The sequence below is a fragment of the Schistocerca gregaria genome, chromosome X (assembly GCF_023897955.1).
Source record: "Schistocerca gregaria isolate iqSchGreg1 chromosome X, iqSchGreg1.2, whole genome shotgun sequence".
NCBI lineage: Eukaryota > Metazoa > Arthropoda > Insecta > Orthoptera > Acrididae > Schistocerca > Schistocerca gregaria.
Window position 1 is genome coordinate 197,399,228 of NC_064931.1, and position 20,391 is coordinate 197,419,618.

At 43.8% G+C, this 20,391-nt stretch overlaps 1 protein-coding gene across 1 annotated transcript in view; it reads left to right on the forward strand.

Moving 5' to 3' along the window:
* Positions 1-7,854: 7,854 nt before the first annotated feature.
* LOC126297843 (probable glutamate receptor) overlaps positions 7,855-20,391 on the forward strand; it is a 253,100-nt gene continuing 240,563 nt past the window's right edge. Inside the window, exon 1 of the mRNA XM_049989096.1 lies at positions 7,855-7,977. The gene's annotated coding sequence lies outside the window, so the exon portion shown is untranslated. The remainder of the gene's footprint in view (positions 7,978-20,391) is intronic.

A 20,391-nucleotide genomic window follows, 5' to 3' on the forward strand; every position in this document is an offset into this window, starting at 1 on the left:
AATGGTGCAGGCCAGATAAAACACAGGACTGTTATCCCAAAAGGATGTAGCTCAACTCCCAATAAAACTACTCTGATTTAGGATTTACATGGTCTCTCTACAATACTTCATAGGAATATCTGGGTAATTCCATTCATCTACAATGTTATATATCACCCTTCGCCCACCTGTGTGCAGTATATTCTAATTGTATGTGTCTACTGACAGCGATGACCCGAAGACATTAAACTCTAATCTACACGAAGACTACAAACACTTACTTCTAGAAGTAAATGTGCAGCGGTTATCTGTGATCAGCCAGCCTTTAGAGGAAGATTATAAAATCATATAGCCTGACACTGAAGTGAAATCTTTGACTCTTGCTGGTAGTGTAACAAGCCCTTGGACGGAAACTGGAGACATACTTACACTTCTGGACTTGGAGATTAAAAGATAATCATGTGTGATGGGGATCCTATTTGTAGAAACACACACCAATGGATCCTGTAAATGGAAATTCTTTAAAAAAATCATCCAAGCACTAATACTTCAATAACGAACCACAGAATGAACCTCAATGCGTCGAAAAGTAAACCAGATAACAGACATTGTCCACAAGAAGTAGATATATATTGAGTTTTTGGATCAATTCCTCGGTTCACAAAAGTTTTGGCATTAATTACAATCCCTTATTAACTCTTAAACTCCACTATACTGTCTGGAAGACAGGTTATTGAATATATGTGTACATATGCATCTAACTCATTTCCATACTGATATTAAACCCTTGAAGTCTTGGTAGGGACTGGTTTTGGTCATAGTATTACAATCATCCCTTGTTTAAGTTTATGAGAAAAAAGCAACATTAGTTACGGCTAGGGATATTACTGATGGTGTTTGTAGTGCTGCGGTTGTTTGAATGCCACGTTTCTTTCCTATGCTACTATCGTATACAAATACTACAGTTTTCATCCTGTGACAGTGAAAGTGGGAGATCATTAATATGAATTAGAAACAACAAATAATCCAAGGCAGAATCTTATTATTGCTACATTGTGGGCTTGGAGTTCTTTATCATATATCTTAGGTAAAAACCATAAAAATGTTCTACTGACTGTTTAATAATATTTTAACTTTTGCACAAAGGTTTCATTATTCTCACAATTATAAGACTATCTAAGTAGCAAAATATTTCCAATAGTAGAAATTTCCGTTTAATGAATATAATATACCATAGGGGTAAGTGAACTTTATCTGTTTGTTTTACAGTGCTTTTTGAAATTCAAACTGTTTGTTAGTAAAAAAAAATTCTCGTCAGATTGCTTATAATTTCTGTTATGTGTTTTTTCTAAATACATTTGTGGAATTATTTTATTCGTAGCTGCCATTTTCTAAGCCACTCATGAAACAATTTTATTCCGAAATGAATTTTGGAAACGATTGCTCCGTCTCTAATGACCTCATTGTCGATGGGACATTAAACAACACTAACCTAACCTAACCTAACCCAACCTCTTAAAACTGTTTGTACCAGGCATAGACGGACATTCTGCTGGGTCGCTGCTGGTGAAAGTGTGCTCGAAATGCTCGTTGAACGGCAGTTACCGACGCTCACTTTGCAAAGTGAAGGACACACCAGCTCTTCGGTCGTGTTGTAATTGCCATTTTTTACACTAAAATTTTCTAATGGCAGCAGCTTGGAACGGACGAACTGAGCCAATACACAGAAGAACTTACAGAGACACTCTATCAGCAGGTTAGGGGTTGAAGTCGATGAGTTGTACCGTTTCGCTTGTATGAATTTTGAAAGTGTGAAAGCCTTTTCAATTAGCTGTCTTTTCAATTAGCTGTCAATTAGCTGCTTCAAAGTCAGACAGCTAATTGAAAAATGCAAAGAATTCAGTACCCCTATAGTTCTTCGTTTCGTGGTCTATTGCAAGGCTTTCGACTGTGTTCGACAGAAAGAACTCGGGAGTGTGCTGGCAAAAATGTTCAAATGTGTGTGAAATCTTATGAGACTTAACTGCTAAGGTCATCAGTCCCTAAGCTTACACGCTACCTAACTTTTAATTATCCTAAGAACGAACACACACACCCATGCCCGAGGGAGGACTCGGACCTCCGCCGGGATCAGCCGCACAGTCCATGACTGCAGCGCCTCAGACCGTTCGGCTAATCCCGCGCGGCGAGTGTGCTAGCGGAAATGGGCGTTCCTGATCATCTTGTTACCCTTATCAGAAATCTCTACTCTGATAGTAAGGCAATAATCAGAATAGATAGGGCGCATTCTGTCACCGACTCTATTTAACATCTATGGAGGAAATATTTTGAGAAAAAGTGTTAATGGCTGGACTGGTGGGATCCGAATTGAAGGACGAAGAGTCGGTAATTTAATATTTGCTGATGGCACCAGAATCACAAGTGAAAATGAAACAATTACTGGACAGAGTTAAGAGAGAAAGTGAGAAACTTTGATTGTCACTTAATAGGGGAAAGACTAAGATCATGATAAATGAAAGAGGTGAGTCGCTAGCAGCTAGGGATGTACTATCAGGATGTGGAGAAGTTGATCACTTTGTCTACCTGGACTCAGTGGTTCAGAAAGAGAGTGGCTCTACATAGGAAATACAACGTAGAATTGTTGTGGGAAGGGAGCTGCATCGAAACTGACAGTAATTTGGAAAGAGCGAGCCCTAACCAGACATACCAAATTAAGAGCGCTGAAATCTCTAGTATTTCTAGCTTTCCTTTATGGCGCTGTAACATGGACAATAACTGAACAGCAAAAGAATTGATGCTTTTGAGATGTGGACATACAGGAGGTTTCCAGAATGAGATTTTCACTCTGCAGCGGAGTGTGCGTTGATATGAAACTTCCTGACAGATTAAAACTGTGTGCCGGACCGAGACTCGAACTCGGGACATTTGCCTTTCGCGGGCAAGTGCTCTATCGACTTTTTTTAAAAATCTCATTTTGTTAGTTTTCGTTCGTTGCATCTGCCCGTGGCGGACGTCGCAAGACACCCTTTTCAGTTCGTCGTTGATCCACGAACTCAGTTTTTTTTTAATTACAGAGGGCAGCTAACCCTCTGACCGAACACGCTGAGTTACCGTTCCGGCAAAAAACCAACTAAGCTACCCAAGCACGACTCACGACCCGTCCTCACAGCTTCAGTTCTGCCAGTACCTCGTCTCCTACCTTCCAAACTTCGCAGAAGCTCTTCTGCGAACCTTGTAGAACTAGCACTCCTGGAAGAAAGGATACTGCGGAGACATGGCTTAGCCACGGCCTAGAGGATGTTTCATATCAGCGCACACTCCACTGAAGAGTGAAAATCTCATTCTGGAAACATCCCCAGGCTGTGGCTAAGCCATGTCTCCGCAGTATCCTTTCTTCCAGCACTGTTAGTTTTGCAAGGTTCGCAGAAGAGCTTCTGTGACATTTGGGAGGTAGGAGACGAGGTACTGGCAGAATGGAAGCTGTGAGGACGGGTCGTGAGTCGTGCTTGGGTAGCTCAGTTGGTAGAGCACTTGCCTGAGAAAGGAAAAGGTTCCGAGTTCGAGTGTCAGTCCGGTACACATATTTAATCTGTGAGGAAATTTTATATAGGAGGATGCTGAGAATGTCATGGATGGACAAACAGACCAAAAACCTCCATCCTTCAAGAACTCAGGGTGGAGAAGAGGTTGTGCGGTATTGGTTTCCATCGAATCCTGCAGTTCTTTGGCCACATTGTTCGAGAGAGGAGGATAACTTGGAAAAGATGATCGTCCAAAGCAAAATCGAACGGAAAAGATTGCAGGGAAGACCACCGAGACGATGGATGGACCAGATAAAGGGGACGACACATGAAACATGGAACCTGCTACTTTGAGATGCGGAAGTCCGGAAAAATGGCTGCACACAGTTAAGAGGATTGTGTGATGGGTCACCAACTTTCAGGTCGAAAAGACCGAGTTTTGATGATGAAAGTTCTGTTGTGCTCACACTGTACCTAGTGACATGCAAAACACGAACTGAGGACTGATTATACTCTTTAATTAAAACCATTTACAGATTAGAATGTAATAAACATATGGGTGGAATTCTGATGGAGAAATGGAAAGAAATATTATTCTAGTTGGCGTTTGTAGTAAATAAATGGGGTAGTCCATCTGTAAGTTTAAAGAAAACTGGCTGTGTATTTCTCAACAAAAAAAACCCTACATCAGTTAACTATAGCATTCAAAACCCGAAGGCGAAATGTGTTTAATGTAAACAGAAAGTGGAGGGGGCAGAAAGGAAATGGGACTATTGAGGTCAGCAGGATCGGGACTTTACGCAGAATCAACAGCGACGAGTGACAACGTGTGCTAGATCGGGATTCGATCACAGGATTTCGTGCTTACTACACAATTGCGTTAACCACTGCGCCACCCAGACACAGTGTTTATAGCAACTGTGCGGAGTGCGATGGGATCCCTCTCGGGCGACCCTCTCAGTACTCCCTGCCGAGTCCTTCATGCTCGCTAATTTCAGATTCTCGCATTCATATAAAGTGGTTATAAAATTTTGACCTGTCAGTAACTACTCGACTTTATCTAAAATGCACGTAAGATACTCTGCCACATAAGAATATAATTATATCTGGACCTGAGAAAGAGACAAATATTAAGTAGACAGATGATGTTTATTTCAGGAAGATAACGTGTACTGTATTTCTTTACTGCCATGTGCCGTATGGCTCTTGTTCTCTGATTGGCGTAACTGTTGCTTACTAATGATGGGTTATAGAACTTTATTGTCGCAAATTGATAGACAGTGTATGATTGCATAAGATAATGCTACCAGTCTGAGGATCGTTTCAAGCAGGTTCAATACTTGTCCCTATGTTTGCATAGTGCGCGAGGAAAACAAACTAGAATTAGTTTAAGTGAGTGTGGATAACTACGTAAAAGCCGTAGGTAGACTGACCCGTAATTCGTAGGGAGTTAGATGTCTTCTCTTGGTCTTGACAACAAGCGCGTAGTGCATTACGTTATCCGAGTAGGTCAAAAGTGAGATGTATGTGAAGACGAAAAACCCGTTGTATTTAAATGAGAAAGGACGTGAATGGCAAACTAAATACAATGAGAATAACAAAGGCTCAAATGTAGAATGTCGTTTATCACAGAAATCGATAGAAAAGGGAAAATATTGTGAAGTAATGGTTCTGTAGGTGTATTGTCTAAAGTTCGGAAAATACACTCCTGGAACTGGAAAAAGAACACATTGACACCGGTGTGTCAGACCCACCATACTTGCTCCGGACACAGCGAGAGGGCTGTACAAGCAATGATCACACGCACGGCACAGCGGACACACCAGGAACCGCGGTGTTGGCCGTCGAATGGCGCTAGCTGCGCAGCATTTGGGCACCGCCGCCGTCAGTGTCAGCCAGTTTGCCGTGGCATACGGAGCTCCATCGCAGTCTTTAACACTGGTAGCATGCCGCGACAGTGTGGACGTGAACCGTATGTGCAGTTGACGGACTTTGAGCGAGGGCGTATAGTGGGCATGCGGGAGGCCGGGTGGACGTACCGCCGAATTGGTCAACACATGGGGCGTGAGGTCTCCACAGTACATCGATGTTGTCACCAGTGGTCGGCGGAAGGTGCACGTGCCCGTCGACCTGGGACCGGACCGCAGCGACCCACGGACGCACGCCAAGACCGTAGGATCCTACGCAGTGCCGTAGGGGACCGCACCGCCACTTCCCAGCAAATTAGGGACACTGTTGCTCCTGGGGTATCGGCGAGGACCATTCGCAACCGTCTCCATGAAGCTGGGCTACGGTCCCGCACACCGTTAGGCCGTCTTCCGCTCACGCCCCAACATCGTGCAGCCTGCCTCCAGTGGTGTCGCGACAGGCGTGAATGGAGGGACAAATGGAGACGTGTTGTCTTCAGCGATGAGAGTCGCTTCTGCCTTGGTGCCAATGATGGTCGTATGCGTGTTTGGCGCCGTGCAGGTGAGCGCCACAATCAGAACTGCATACGACCGAGGCACACAGGGCCAACACCCGGCATCATGGTGTGGGGAGCGATCTCCTACACTGGCCGTACACCTTTGGTGATCGTCGAGGGGACACTGAATAGTGCACGGTACATCCAAACCGTCATCGAACCCATCGTTCTACCATTCCTAGACCGGCAAGGGAACTTGCTGTTCCAACAGGACAATGCACGTCCGCATGTATCCCATGGCACCCTGGCCAGCAAGATCTGCGGATCTGTCCCCCATTGAGCATGTTTGGGACTGGATGAAGCGTCGTCTCACGCGGTCTGCACGTCCAGCACGAACGCTGGTCCAACTGAGGCGCCAGGTGGAAATGGCATGGCAAGCTGTTCCACAGGACTACATCCAGCATCTCTACGATCGTCTCCATGGGAGAATAGCAGCCTGCATTGCTGCGAAAGGTGAATATACACTGTACTAGTGCCGACATTGTGCATGCTCTGTTGTCTGTGTCTATGTGCCTGTGGTTCTGTCAGTGTGATCATGTGATGTATCTGACCCCAGGAATGTGTCAATAAAGTTTCCCGTTTCTGGGACAATGAATTCACGGTGTTCTTATTTCAATTTCCAGGAGTGTATGAGCCTCTTGTGTAACCAAAAATTGGTTTCAAAGTTGCTCGGAACTAAATTTAAAGCTGGCCCCGGTGGCCGAGCGGTTGTAGGTGCTACAGTCTGGAACCGCGCCACCGCTACGGTCGCAGGTTCGAATCCTGCCTCGGGCATGGATGTAAGTGATGTCCTTAGGTTAGTTAGGTTTAAGTAGTTCTAAGTTCTAGGGGACTGATGACCTCTGCAGGTAAGTCCAATAGTGCTAAGAGCCATTTGAATCCATTTTTGAACTAAATTTAAGATAGCACAGTGAGTTACCACGGCTCATTATACATAAAAAAAATTAACGTCGGCGTAGAGGAATGAAAATCTTAATGCACAAAAACCCAAGATAAAGATTTTCTAGGAAAGGAATTATCAAGTAGGTAGTTTCAAGTAGTAGCTTAACAGGCAATTACACTACACATTCTATGACATTCAAATCATTTTCAGTTTATACTACATCTTTGACGGCAGTGAAATGTTTCTCAAGTTACTGTATAAGTTTTATTTTGCAAGTGAATTTCCATTTCAATGTTTTTCTTACGAAATACTGCAAACATTTTTTGTTTTTGCAAGACACTGTTTACTACACTTAAGAAGCACCAAGATAGTACCTTTCACTATTTTGTAGCATCAGTTTCACGTGTGTACGACACAGTGGATTTGTATATCGTAAAAACGTTTGTTCATTTGTGCATATTCAGCAGTAATTTGCTGTCAATTTTGGCAAATTCCGGTGTTATTGAACGATAATAAGTGAAGTAACCATAATAATAACAACTAAAAAACGTTAATAACAGTGATAAGGAAAGTTGGCTGTAAGTAAAGTAAACAAACATTTTTCCGTAGTGTCACTATAAGAGATGCTTCATGAGCTGCAGAAGCCATTCGGCTTCCTTCCACGAAGCTCCACATTTAACTTCACGAGAGCGGCTCTTTGCCCTGTGTGCAGCAGAGAAAGTATTGACTTTGTTCTAGTGAGCAGATTACAGACACGCGAAACAGTGTTTCACGGCTTGCGGGTTGGCTAACGAAGCGGTTCGAATTTTTGCATCGATCACGCACGGTTCGTGGCGGATGCCGAGAAGCCATTACTGCGGCAAAGATGTAGCTGCCGATACCCGCTGGGGGTGCATTAGGTACCGGCATTTGCTTTTAACGTATCACGCTGTTCGGACCCCAATGGCTGATCTTTGGTTTAAAAAGCCGCGGGTAAGTGCAAAGACCTCGCACAGCGTGGCCACAACCGTTGCTGTGTTGAGAAAGGCCACACCTCTTCTAGTATCAGTGGGATAAACCGAAAGGGCCACCGAGATATTCGTAGCTGAGTCGCTCGTCAATCTGAAGAGCAGTCTGTTAACGACCGAGGGGTGAGTTCTGATCCACAGGTATATATTTATTTTCTGTATATTTTTGCGGATACTGAGAAAGAGATATATGTTCATTTGGAATAATTGAATTATTCTGTTGGAGTGACATAGAATTACGTATTTCTTAAAAATTTTGAAAAACATATTTATTGTTTTTAATGAATTCTTCTGCCAGATTCAATTTTTTTAATTTTTAAGTTGAAGTTGAACTAAAAGTTTAATTTATTTAGTGCAGACAGTCGTGGTCGCTATAACGTGTTACTTTTTGTTTATGGATGACCGGTTTCGATCTACTACAGAGATCATCATCGGATCTACATTCCTTGGTGATAGTAGGAATCCCTCGTGGTGGAGCAGACCAGTCAGTGCACTCCCCCCCCCCCCTTCCCCCCTCCCCTCACTGGTAGTAAACGTTACTGAAAATGCATTGATATTGTCAAGCGTTTGCTGAAGGATATTTTCAAGTTATCGACTCTACTTACACATCAGTATGCCTTAAAAAGTATTTTGTTGATATAAGTCAACAACGAATAAATACTTTTATATTTTTAGATTGGGCAACGCGCGTTATGGAAAATGTGTTGGTATTGCTAGGGTTAAACTGAGCGACCTACTATATAAGTACTTAATATATAGCGCTATAGTTTACGGGAAATTCACAATATTAACAAGTGAGTTATCATTTTAGCATCTAGTCAGCCAGAAATGTTGCAGTGTTAGTTTGAAACGATGTAGTTAGCTTTATTTCTGTATTATAAGGGATATATGCCTACAGTACACATACGGTGTCCACGGCTCTTTCGTTGCATGCTGCTGTTGGCAATACGTTATCGTTATTATTGTTCTTAGTGTCAGGTGATAGTATGTGCACACATGTCACAATTACGAAGATTCTGGTTGGGTTCGGGCCTGATAGGTTCTCCAATAACAATAAAAAAGAAGGAAGTTCTCATCAATGAACTTTGAAACACACACACACACACACACACACACACACACACACTCACACTCTGAATCACTGACGAATAAACGACAAAGAAAGAGAATGAAAAAGTTGTTAGCGGCACTGCTTCTAGATCGTGGCGTCCCAGGTTCGATTCCCAGTCAGATCGGAGATTTTCTTTGTTCGGAGAGTGTGTGTTGTCTCGTCGTAAGCATTTCATCTTATATTCATCGACGAGCATGTCGCCAAGGTTCTTTCTATTGAAAGAATGCATGAGGTGGCCGAACAAACTCAGAAGAGCTCTCCCTGTCAATAATGCCACACAATCATTTCACCTCAACTGTTATAGCTGACGATTCACTTTTATTACTGACCGAGTTACATAAATCTGTGGATATTAGGTTCACACTGATACAGAACACTTCGCTTCCCGCGTGCTGTAAACATAACTTCCTCTGCGTCGTGGACCTCGGTCTGCATGCAGAACCTACGTAACGCCAACAGTTTCCTCACCTTCCGCTAGGTGTCACTACCTACCTTAGAACGTTTCAGCGCCTGCGGCGTCGGTTATTGTAGTCAGTGGTTGTTCCCCTAACGACTGCAGTTGAGGAACAGCAAAAAGGTATCGACACGACATTGTGCAAGGGTCTATTTTTATTCGTTTATTCGCGTCCTGTCTACCTTGAATCGATCCTTTTTCATTGTTAACAGAATGTCCTTCGAAGCACTGAAATAGTACAGGATAGGGCAAATAAAAGTGGCCTGGTCTAGTGGATACGATTGGATGTGAATGTACGCATATAAACACACCCGGGAAGCGCACATCACGTGTACACCCGCCACGTGATCCATACCGGTTCAGAGCGTAAGGCGGGCTGTGTCAGTCTGAGTACAACAGTTCGAACGGGACGATGGTACTCACAGTGGAACAGCGGGTGTTGATTTGTTTTGAACAAGTCCAAAAACTTTCTGTAACATGGCGGCAGTTCACCAGAAAATGCTTCAGAGTTCTACCAATTCAACCCAACACATGTCGCAAGAAACCGGCATATCACATCGATGATGTGGTCAAATACCTGCACAAGTACCCCTACCGAGTGTCTTGTTCATGCATTAAAGCCAGCAGACACTCTCAGCGCATCCAGTTTTGTGAATGGCTTTTCACTGAGGCAGCAATGAATGACTTGGAATTGCATCTGTTCCTTATGTCTGATGAAGCTTGGTTTCACCTGAATGATTATGCCAACTCTCAGAATCACAGATTCTGGGCAACAGAGAGTCCACATAACTTCCACGAAACGCCATTGCATGATCATAAGCTTGGTGTTTGGTGTGGAGTGTCATCTTCCTTCATCAGACGCTGATTTCGGCGAGCTAGATTGCCAACATTTTCAAAATTTTGAAACCATTTGTGGCAGCATTAATGGAGGAGGAAAAGACCTACAGTCACTTCCATCAGGATGGAGCAGCTGCCCATACAGCGGGCGGAACCTTGGAGCACACTTACACAAACTTCATGCCTGACAGAGTTGTTGGCAGAGGTAGAGGTCACTCTGTTCACGGCCCTAGCTGGTCACCTAGGTCACCTGATCTGTCAGTGTGCCATTATTTTGTGTGGGGAGAGTTCAAGTCTAAGGTACATCGCAAAAACCCTCAGAGCCTTCAATAACTGCAGCAGAACATTTCGAATGAGACTGCAGCATTTCAAGCAATCCAGAGTACAAACAGGGCCCAAAAGCGAAAAGAGACGAGTGGTGGTCACTTTCACCATCTGCTATAGTCAGGTTAGTGATGTATATCCATTCCTCTGTTGTTTTTCTGTGTACCCAGCAACTCTGTTCTCCAGGTCAGTTTTATTTGCTCCACCACGAACTTTCCACTATTTTGTAGCACGAATTTCACGTGTGTGTCTAATATGAGACAACGGATTTGTTCATTTGCACGTTTTCAGCAATAATTTGCTATCACTTTTGGCAGATCCTTGTGTTACTCGGTGATAATAAGTGAATAACTATAAGAACAACAATAAATAATGATAATAATATTAATAATAATGGAATAATGATTTGATTGAATGTAAAATAAAATAACTTTTTCTTCGTGTCAGAAGATGAGATGCTTCATAAGCTGGAAACGCCATACAACTTTGATGGGAACCAAACAGAACATGATGAAATGTGAAGCGTTGATGAGGATGATGAGACCTTTGTTGCACATACAGACACAGCATATGTCGTACTGCCGTCTGATGGCGACTCGAACGTGACAGATTCAATATCACTTCTGCCCAACGACGAAGTTATTCTCTTTAGCCTCACACAGATGTGTCTGAGCTCTTGCCATTTGCTCAGTTTTCAAGAAGCAGTCTGCGAATGCAAAGTCTATCAACCATACCAGTACTTCATAAAATACATCACAGCAAGGATTTCTGAATTGATCTCCATACATGCAAACCAGATATCAGTCATACATACTGGAAAAATCACTGAACACAACAGCTGAACACAAAAGCTGAAGAAATAAAGATACTTTTAGGAATATCTATTAAGATGTCATATCTTGTACTATTCAAGAGTGCAAAAGTCGAGGAATCTTTTCTTTCCTTTAAGGAGTGCCTTGAAAACTGTTGGTCACAGTCACTGCTCGCCTAAATGTTTAGCTGAGAAGTTTTAGAAGATACGGCCAGGACCAGTTCGAGAACACTTTTTCACACAAGTGACATTTTAGTTTGGTGCCTCCTTTCCCCCCACCCCCGCCAACCCCGCCGCCCTTTATCTCGTACTCCCTTCAATCGTGTCAGTGCTAAATTGTGATGTTTGCTGTATACAAATCTTGTAGGCCGACCCTGGCACCCCTCCCATCTTGAGGCCCCAAGCGACAGCTTGTGTTGCTTGGGCCTTAAGCTGGCCCTGGAGACGCCCCATACTGAAACTGTAAAATCTGGCTGCTTTCAGAATCCAAGGGAATTGAAAGTATCCATAGATGAATAGACTGTTCCATCCTGGGAACAAACTACAATGAGACAGTATATTCATGACAAACCAAATCCATGTAATTTGAAAAATTCCATTTGTATGTCACCAAATGGACTCCCTTTGGATTTCTTTATGTACGGTGGTAATGTTGATGCAGTACTGGAAGGTTTTGATTTTTAATTATTGGAGGCAAAGTAGTGATGAAATTGGGAAATACATTACCTACAGGTTGTATCACTTATATGGAGAGATACTTGCATCCACTGAGCTGTTACAATCTCCATTCAGAGCGAGGTTGTAAGGCACGTGGAACCATAGAACTAAGCACAACTCCAAGGCGGTATAAACTACAGCTTCACAATGAAATGAGAAAGGCAGGCCGTATTGCAATTGACCAGTTCATACGAGGAGACTGACTAATTTCTGTCGTCAAATGGTATGACAGCAAACAAGTATTCCTTACTTCGTCTGCAGAATGCAAAATTCCTATGGGACAAGGTAGGCAGTGGTCAAAGAAAGAGAGAAAGTAAATCATCATGAAGACACCACAAATCGTTGAAAGTTACAACGAAAATAATGGAGCAGTCGATTTATTTGAGCAAGTCATTGCAGCATGCAGGCGAACTGCAAAAACTACGACGGTCATTCCAAAAGAAATGCACACTATTTTTGTAAAAATACAGTTTTCATTCTGCATGTGAGAAAGTTTTACAGTGTGTAGATACATCCTTCCTGCTTGTTTTCAGACTTAGTTCAACCTGTTCCCGTGAGTGGCGCCATCACAGCATGTCTTCAAGATGGCTGCTACACTTGAAACAACGTGCTGTCATAGAATTCCTGTGCTGTGAAAACGAGACAGTGGGGAACATCCACAAGAGGTTGAAAAAGTTGTATGGAGATGCTGCTGTCGATCGCAGTACAGTTAGTCGGTGGGCAAGCAGGTTATGTGATGAAAGCGGGCAGGGGAATATTTAGGATTGTCCTCGCAGCGGCAGGCCTCGTACTGCACACAGTGCAGACAATGTCCAGAGAGTTACCGAATTGGTGACTGCTGACAGACGCATCACAGTGAACGAATTGTTACGCTACGTTGGGATAGGGGAAGGAAGTGTTTGCAGAATACTGAAATTGTTGGCGTCAAAAAAGTTTTGTGCCAGGTGGGTTCCTATGATGTTGACAGTGGCTCACAAAGAAACAAGAAAAACGGTAATCAGCGAACTTTTGGAACAGTACGAGAATGATGGAGATGGATTTCTTGGAAGAATTGTGACAGGTGATGAAACATGGCTCCATCATTTTTCACCAGAGACGAAGAGGCAATCAGTGGAGTGGCATCATGCAAATACACCCAAGCAAAAAAAATTCAAAACCACCCCTTCTGCTGGAAAAGTTATGGCTACAGTGTTTTTCGATTCCGAAGGACTCTTGCTTGTGGACATCATGCCAGGTGGAACCACCATAAATTCTGATGCATATGTGACGACACTGAAGAAACTTCAAGCTCGACTGAGTCGTGTTCGACCACATCGGCAAAAGCAGGATGTTTTGCTGTTGCACGACAATGCACGGCCACATGTCAGTCAAAAAACCATGGAAGCGATCACAAAACTCGGATGGACAACATTGAAACACCTGCCTTACAGTCCTGACCTGGCTCCATGTGACTATCATCTCTTTGGGAAACTGAAAGACACTCTTCGTGGAACAAGATTTGAAGATGATGACTCCTTTGTGCACGCTGCCAAACAGTGGCTCCAACAGGTTGGTCCAGAATGTTACAGTGCGGGTATACAGGCGCTGGTTCCAAGATGGCATAAGGCAGTTGAGAGGGATGGAAATTATGTGGAGAAATAAAAATACTGTTCCTAAATACTGTATCTACACACTGTAAGACTTTCAAACATATAGAATAAAAGATGGATTTTTTTTAAAAAATCGTGTGCATTTCTTTTGGAGCGACCCTAGTAGCAATCGGAGAGTCCGCTTAATATTACATTTTTATTTTCGTTTAGCCTGTGCTGCTGGATGGATTCAGTACAGGTGGAGCTGCACTGCTCTGAAAATAAGCAAAGAAACAGTTCACGATTCAGGTATCAGAGTGGCTGCTCCAAGCTAAAAAAGGAGCACATGACAACACAAGAGAGTATAATAAAAACATGTATATGTCTCATGCAGCCCTCCAACAAAAAGGAAGCTCTTTGTGCCGCATCCAACTCAACAAAAAAGGAATACAGGAGCAGCACACATGCCAGAGATTGTTAGTTATCATAAGACTCATCGCTGCACAATTTCTGGGTGTGAAAGTTTAAGAGAAAGAGTCTTCTGCACAGAATGTCATGTTCAATTGTCTCTCTTGAGAAGAAAATTAAAAACAGAATTGGCTTCAAAGCTTATCATATGATTTAACCCATAAGTATTGTGTGTCACAGATCATTCTCTGTATGCAAGTATAAATTAGTTTTTCCTGTGCCATGATCCAACTGAATAATTTACTTTTGTTGGTTTCTTCTTCATAACAATTTTGTTAAAAATAAAATCAGTACATTATATAACTTTATTCGTATAATTTCCATGATGCCAGTGTGTCTGAAGAGCAAGTCAATAAGTTTTAAAAACACTTACATTTTCTTCATTTTGTTGGTCAAAGAAAGTGTGATAAAAATTAGATAGATGTAAATACTTTTCTACTAGTGGTATAAATAGAACAATGTTTTTTAAAAGTTATGCTTTTTATTACTCCGCATCTTTACTTGCGACTCTTGTCTTGAAGGTTCCAAGATCTTCCCCATCCCCCCCCCCCCCCCCCAGAGCAGTCTGCGTTGTGTTAGTAACCATCTAATCATTGTAATAATATTAATTACAGACCTGCTTGCTCATGTATAGACAACAAGGTTGGTTGGGTTGTTTGGGGGAGGAGACGAGACAGCGAGGTCATCGGTCTCGTCGGATTGGGGAAGGAAGTCGGGCGTGCCATTTCAAAGGAACCATCCCTGCATTTGCCTGGAGCGATTTAGGGAAATCACGGAAAACCTAAATCAGGATGGCCAGACGCAGGATTGAACCGTCGTCCTCCCGAATGCGAGTAGACAACAAGGGCACAGAAAACTTAGCATCTCTGACGTTTGTGGGGAAAAACCTCAATTTAACTCAGCAAGAATTTTGCACCCTCGCCGACCTAGTAACATATCTTCAAATTCTGCGAGTGAAACGAACAGCTATGAAATTTATAGTCTTTTTTTCGCACGGCTATTTTTTCGAATATGTCACGATTTCCGAGGTCACAGTTATGTTATGATCTAATGGGAAAAGGGCAAAGCTCCCCTTTCTGGCCCAGTCCCAATCGGGACTGTGGGGCGTCAGCTTCATCGTCTGCCTGGGGCGTCATTTGGATGTTGTCTGGAGGGGCAGGGGCTCAGCACACCACCCTCACGACCGTTGCTGACTTTCTTGATCTTGGAGCCGCTACTTTTCACTCAAACCGTTCCTTATTTTGGATCACGAATGTGAGTGCGCTCCATTCCAGTCCTCTCACCAAGGAAAAAGTCCTTGGTAGGACCACGAATCGAACTCAGGTCCTGTCAGCACATATCAACCAGATACACTGCCCACCAAGCTACAGAGGCGGGCTTGGGAGCTAACAGCCCAGTAAAAATTGCTAGGATTAAAGCAAAATACCAGCTAATATCATTTACGAATCATAGGAAATTACGAATCACGCCGACCATGACCAGCAGCACGCAACACTGCAAGTGCACTTTTACCGAGGTTTCTTTCAGTGTGTGCGGTGGTGGAGCTTGGAGTCATGAAGGACGAGCAGGTGATCGCTACCAATACCCACAGTCCAATTAATTGCCAGTGTCTTTATTTTATCACGACACATAGATACAGGCAAGTTATTGTGGCCTGGCTGTCTACCGACTTGAATCCGGTGCAGACGTCGCTGGCGGCGACAAGAGTACAACAGACATCCTTGATCTGACAGGGACAGCTTTCATTCGCTGTCGGCGGCCTTCCGTTGTCAGCTGACGCAGGAGTGTGCGTACTGGGTGCTCCAAGGCTCTTAGACTACTTTCATTAATAAAAATGAGCTAGCAGAGTGGCTCGTTTAAAAACAACAACTCTTGTACTAATTCCGATATTGTGTCAAAAGTGTGGTGCGCTTGAACACCTGACTTGTTACGCTGCATTCGCAACAGGTGACAAATAAACCGCAATGGGATATGCAGTATGATTGTTCTTGCATTTGCACATCAGTAGTCCCAACAAAACCTGTATTTATTCATTCCCTCTGATGAGTTCTTTGGAGCAATGACAACAGCTGCATCCCACAGACTATCACTCTCCTCAGTAATGCCACCAGCTGACTGCTGATTGATAAATACTTACATTATAAGTTGTAGGTGCCTGGGTATTCTGTACGGCTTTTAGTAGACTGTGGGTTATTGCCCGTCCGGATTTTATGCTGCATCGCGTATGTCGCTGGTCCACTAGGTCTTAACAAATCCACATAACATATTAACAAAGTCTCCATAGTTGACAAATCAGTTCCTTTAACGTGCTCTACTTGCTCGCGTAATAGAGATGCATTGATGGTTTGCTTGTGGAAAAGGTCTCTACTTGATCTCGTCTAGGACGTCTGAATTGGTAGTCTATAAATCTTTTGTCAGATCTACTTCGTCAGAGCCAAAATCATCCACACTCACCAGAAGCCTGTTATCTCCATCTATTATTTCCTGCACGCTTGCACGCTTCTACTCATATAAAAATGTGAAGTATGCATTTCGTCATTGTTCAAATGGTTCTGAGCTAATGGGACTTAACATCTGAGGTCATCAGTCCCATAGAACTTAGAACTACTTAAACCTAACTAACCTAATGACATCACACACATCCATTGCCTAGGTAGGATTCGAACCTGCGACCGTACCGGTCGCGCGGTTCCAGACTGAAGCGCCTAGAGCCGCTCAGCCATAAAGCCGGCTTCCAGCGCCTGTATAATATACAACACATCGTTCGGTAGGTCAGTACCCACAACCATCCAAAGAAATTTTTCTGTAAATCTCGGTATTTTATGACGCGAATTGAGCGTAATGTGCACTCAGTTTATTCGGTTCCATCTTCATGATCGGCGATCCTTGGGACACTGCATCAATTGCAGCTGTTGCTCTCAGCTGGAACGACGTCTCACTAAGTTTTATACAATGCTGAAAAAGATCGGTTTCTGCATGATACTTACTCAGAAAATGCAGTCCTAGGATTGTGCAAATAACCTCAGTGGTAAGTGGTAATACTTCCATATATTTCTGAAAATTGCTTGTTCCGATACAGAAATTGAGCAATACTGACTCCAATGATTCCATATCATAATCCCCTACCCCACATAACCTACACTTCTGGCCATTAAAATTGCTACACCAAGAATAAAAGCAGATGATAAACGGGTATTTATTGGACAAATATATTATGCTAGAACTGACATGTGATCACATTTTCATGCAATTTCGGTGCATAGATCCTGAGAAATCAGTACCCAGAACAACCACCTCTGACCGTAACAACGGCCTTGATGCGCCTGGGCATTGAGTGAAACAGAGCTTGGATGGCGTGTACAGGAACAGCTGCCCATGCAGTTTCAACACGATACTACAGTCATCAAGAGTAGTGACTGGCGTATTGTGACGAGCCAGTTGTTCGGCCACCGTTGACCAGACGTTGTCAGTTGGTGATAGACCTGGAGAATGTGCTGGCCAGGGCAGCAATCGAACATTTTCTGTATCCAAAAAGGCCCGTACAGAACCTGCAACATGCGGTCGTGCATTATCCTGCTGAAATGTAGGGTCTCGCAGGGATCGAATGAAGGGTAGAGCCACGGGTCGTAACACATCTGAAATGTAACGTCCACTGTTCAAAGTGCCGTCAGTGCGAACAAGAGGTGACAGAGACGTGTAACCAGTGGCACCTCATATCATCACGCCGGTGATACCCCAGTATGGCGAAGACGAATCGTTCACCGCGATGTCGCCAAACACGGATGCGACCATCACGATGCTGTAAACAGAACCTGAATTCATCCGAAATAATGACGTTTTGCCAGTCGTGGACCCAGGTTCGTCGTCGAGTACACCATCGCAGGCGCTCCTGTCTGTGATGCAGCGTCAAGGGTAACCGTAGCCATGGTCTCCGAGCTGATAGTCCATGCTGCTGCAAACGTCGTCGAACTGTTCGTGCAGATGGTTGCTGTCTTTCAGATGTCCCCATCTGTTGACTCAGGGAGCGAGACGTGGCTGCACGATCCGTTACAGCCGGGCGGATAAGATGCCTGTCATCTCGACTGCTAGTGATACCAGGCCGTTGGGATCCAGCTCGGCGTTCCGTATTACCCCCCTGAACCCACCGATTCGATATTCTGCTAACAGTCATTGGATCTCGACCAACGAGAGCAGCAACGTCGCGATACGATAAACCGCTATCGCCATAGGCTGCAATCCGACCTTTATCAAAGTCGGAAACGTGATGGTACGCATTTCTGCTCCTTACACGAGGCATCACAACAACGTTTCACCAGGCAACGCCGGTCAACTGATGTTTGTGTATGAGAAATCGGTGTCGCCACCGGCGCCAACCATGTGTGAATGCTCTGAAAAGCTAATCATTTGCATATCACAGCATCTTCTTCCTGTCGGTTAAATTCCGCGTCTGTAGCACGTCATTTTCGTGGTTTTGCAATTTTAATAGCCAGTAGTGTATATTGAGGGAACAGTCCCTTCCTACCCAGTGGGTCCAGACTAGCTACGTTACTGACATACGAGTCTCTGTGTCCACTAAAAACTTGCTTTCCGTTCCGTTTACCATGCCCAAAAGCGGCACCCCGCCTCAACCGCCTTTGCTGCCTTCGCAGCATTCCGTTCCACAGGGAACGCCATCCAGCGGCTGAGGATTTCTCATTGGCGTTTAACGAAACATTATTATGATGCATCTCGCGTTGCTTTCTGCTTCGACGATCCCATGCCCGATACCCGCCATCTCACACTCATAACACCACAGTTGGTGTCATTGTTTCAGAATGTAACCTGTGCGTCTACAGCTACGGCATTTTGCTTCTGAGAAAAATACGTTCTGCTTATCCTGTACTCACGTTTCTATATCCACCCCCTCCAGTTGTGTATCAACCTTCATGGTAGCAGCCAAATCCTTCGGATTTTCCATCCACACTCGCCTTGGCACATCCGGTGGGAGCCTTTAAAAAATAAATCAGACGCCCTGAGCTCCACCTCCAGCAGAAAAAAATCATCCACTTCCTCCTTCTGCGTCAACTCATAGGTCTGTGCGTTGATTTTCCTTATCCTATCTAAGATTGCAGCCACCAACTCATTTAATTTTTGGGGCATGTCAGTAAGTTATTCTCTGAAGAATCCAGCAGTGTTCAGCTTGCAATAACGCTGGTAGAGTTCCGTCTTAATTTGTCCAAATGTACCTATCTTATTCAAATTCTAATGGTATGTAGTATATATGTTCGTGTCGCCCACTAATCGTAACTCAGGCATAGACATATGTGCGTCGTATTGTGAATTACCAAAATAAGCAGTAACTTCCAGATTGTCAGTAAACGCTGACACATCCACGTTGCTGGTTTTCTTGACAAAGGAACCAGTAGGGTAGCTGTAACACTATCTACAGAAGCAACAGTATACTGTAGCTTTTGTTTCCACCGTTCCGGCTTGCCTACTCTCAATATCCCCTGTTAATATGTCTACCTGCCTTTGTAACGCCGTTTTCTTCCCCTCTAGTTTGGCCATCTGCTTCGTCCAAATTTTGACTGCTTCCTGTATCGTCATTGTTCGTGTTTCAGGCATTTGTTCAAAATGGTTCAAATGGCTCTGGGCACTATGGGACTTAACATCTGAGGTCATCAGTCCCCTACAACTTAGAACTACTTAAACCTAACTAACCTAAGGACATCACACACATCCATGCCCGAGGCAGGATTCGAACCTGCGATCGTAGCGGTCGCGCGGTTCCAGACTGAAGCGCCTAGAATCGTTCGGCCACACCGGCCGGCAGGTATTTGTGGAACCTCTATCTAGCAATACAATATACTTTAAGTACACCATAAAGCAAGACCATCTACCACAATTACTCGTTTAGAGGTATAAAAGAACTGACAGTAATCCTATAATGGGTCATAGCCTGTCAAGACTCTGAGCAATGATGTACACTTCATGTCCATAACGTCGCCATGTGTCACGCCTAGCTGGACCTGCCTGTGTACATGGTAATTCGTGACCCACTAAGTTACAATATTGGCACTTCACTGGCCGCAAGCATACTGACGGAAAAAAATCGCAGCACCAAGAAGGGGTTGTGTTACATAAACAACTGTTGGTAAGCGTGTTTCTACATCCGAAAGATGATGTCTGTTCAAACTTCGTGTAAGTCGCATAAGAGTATGAGTACGCAAATCACATTTGCTTTAAATACACGCTGTAGCTGTCCTGG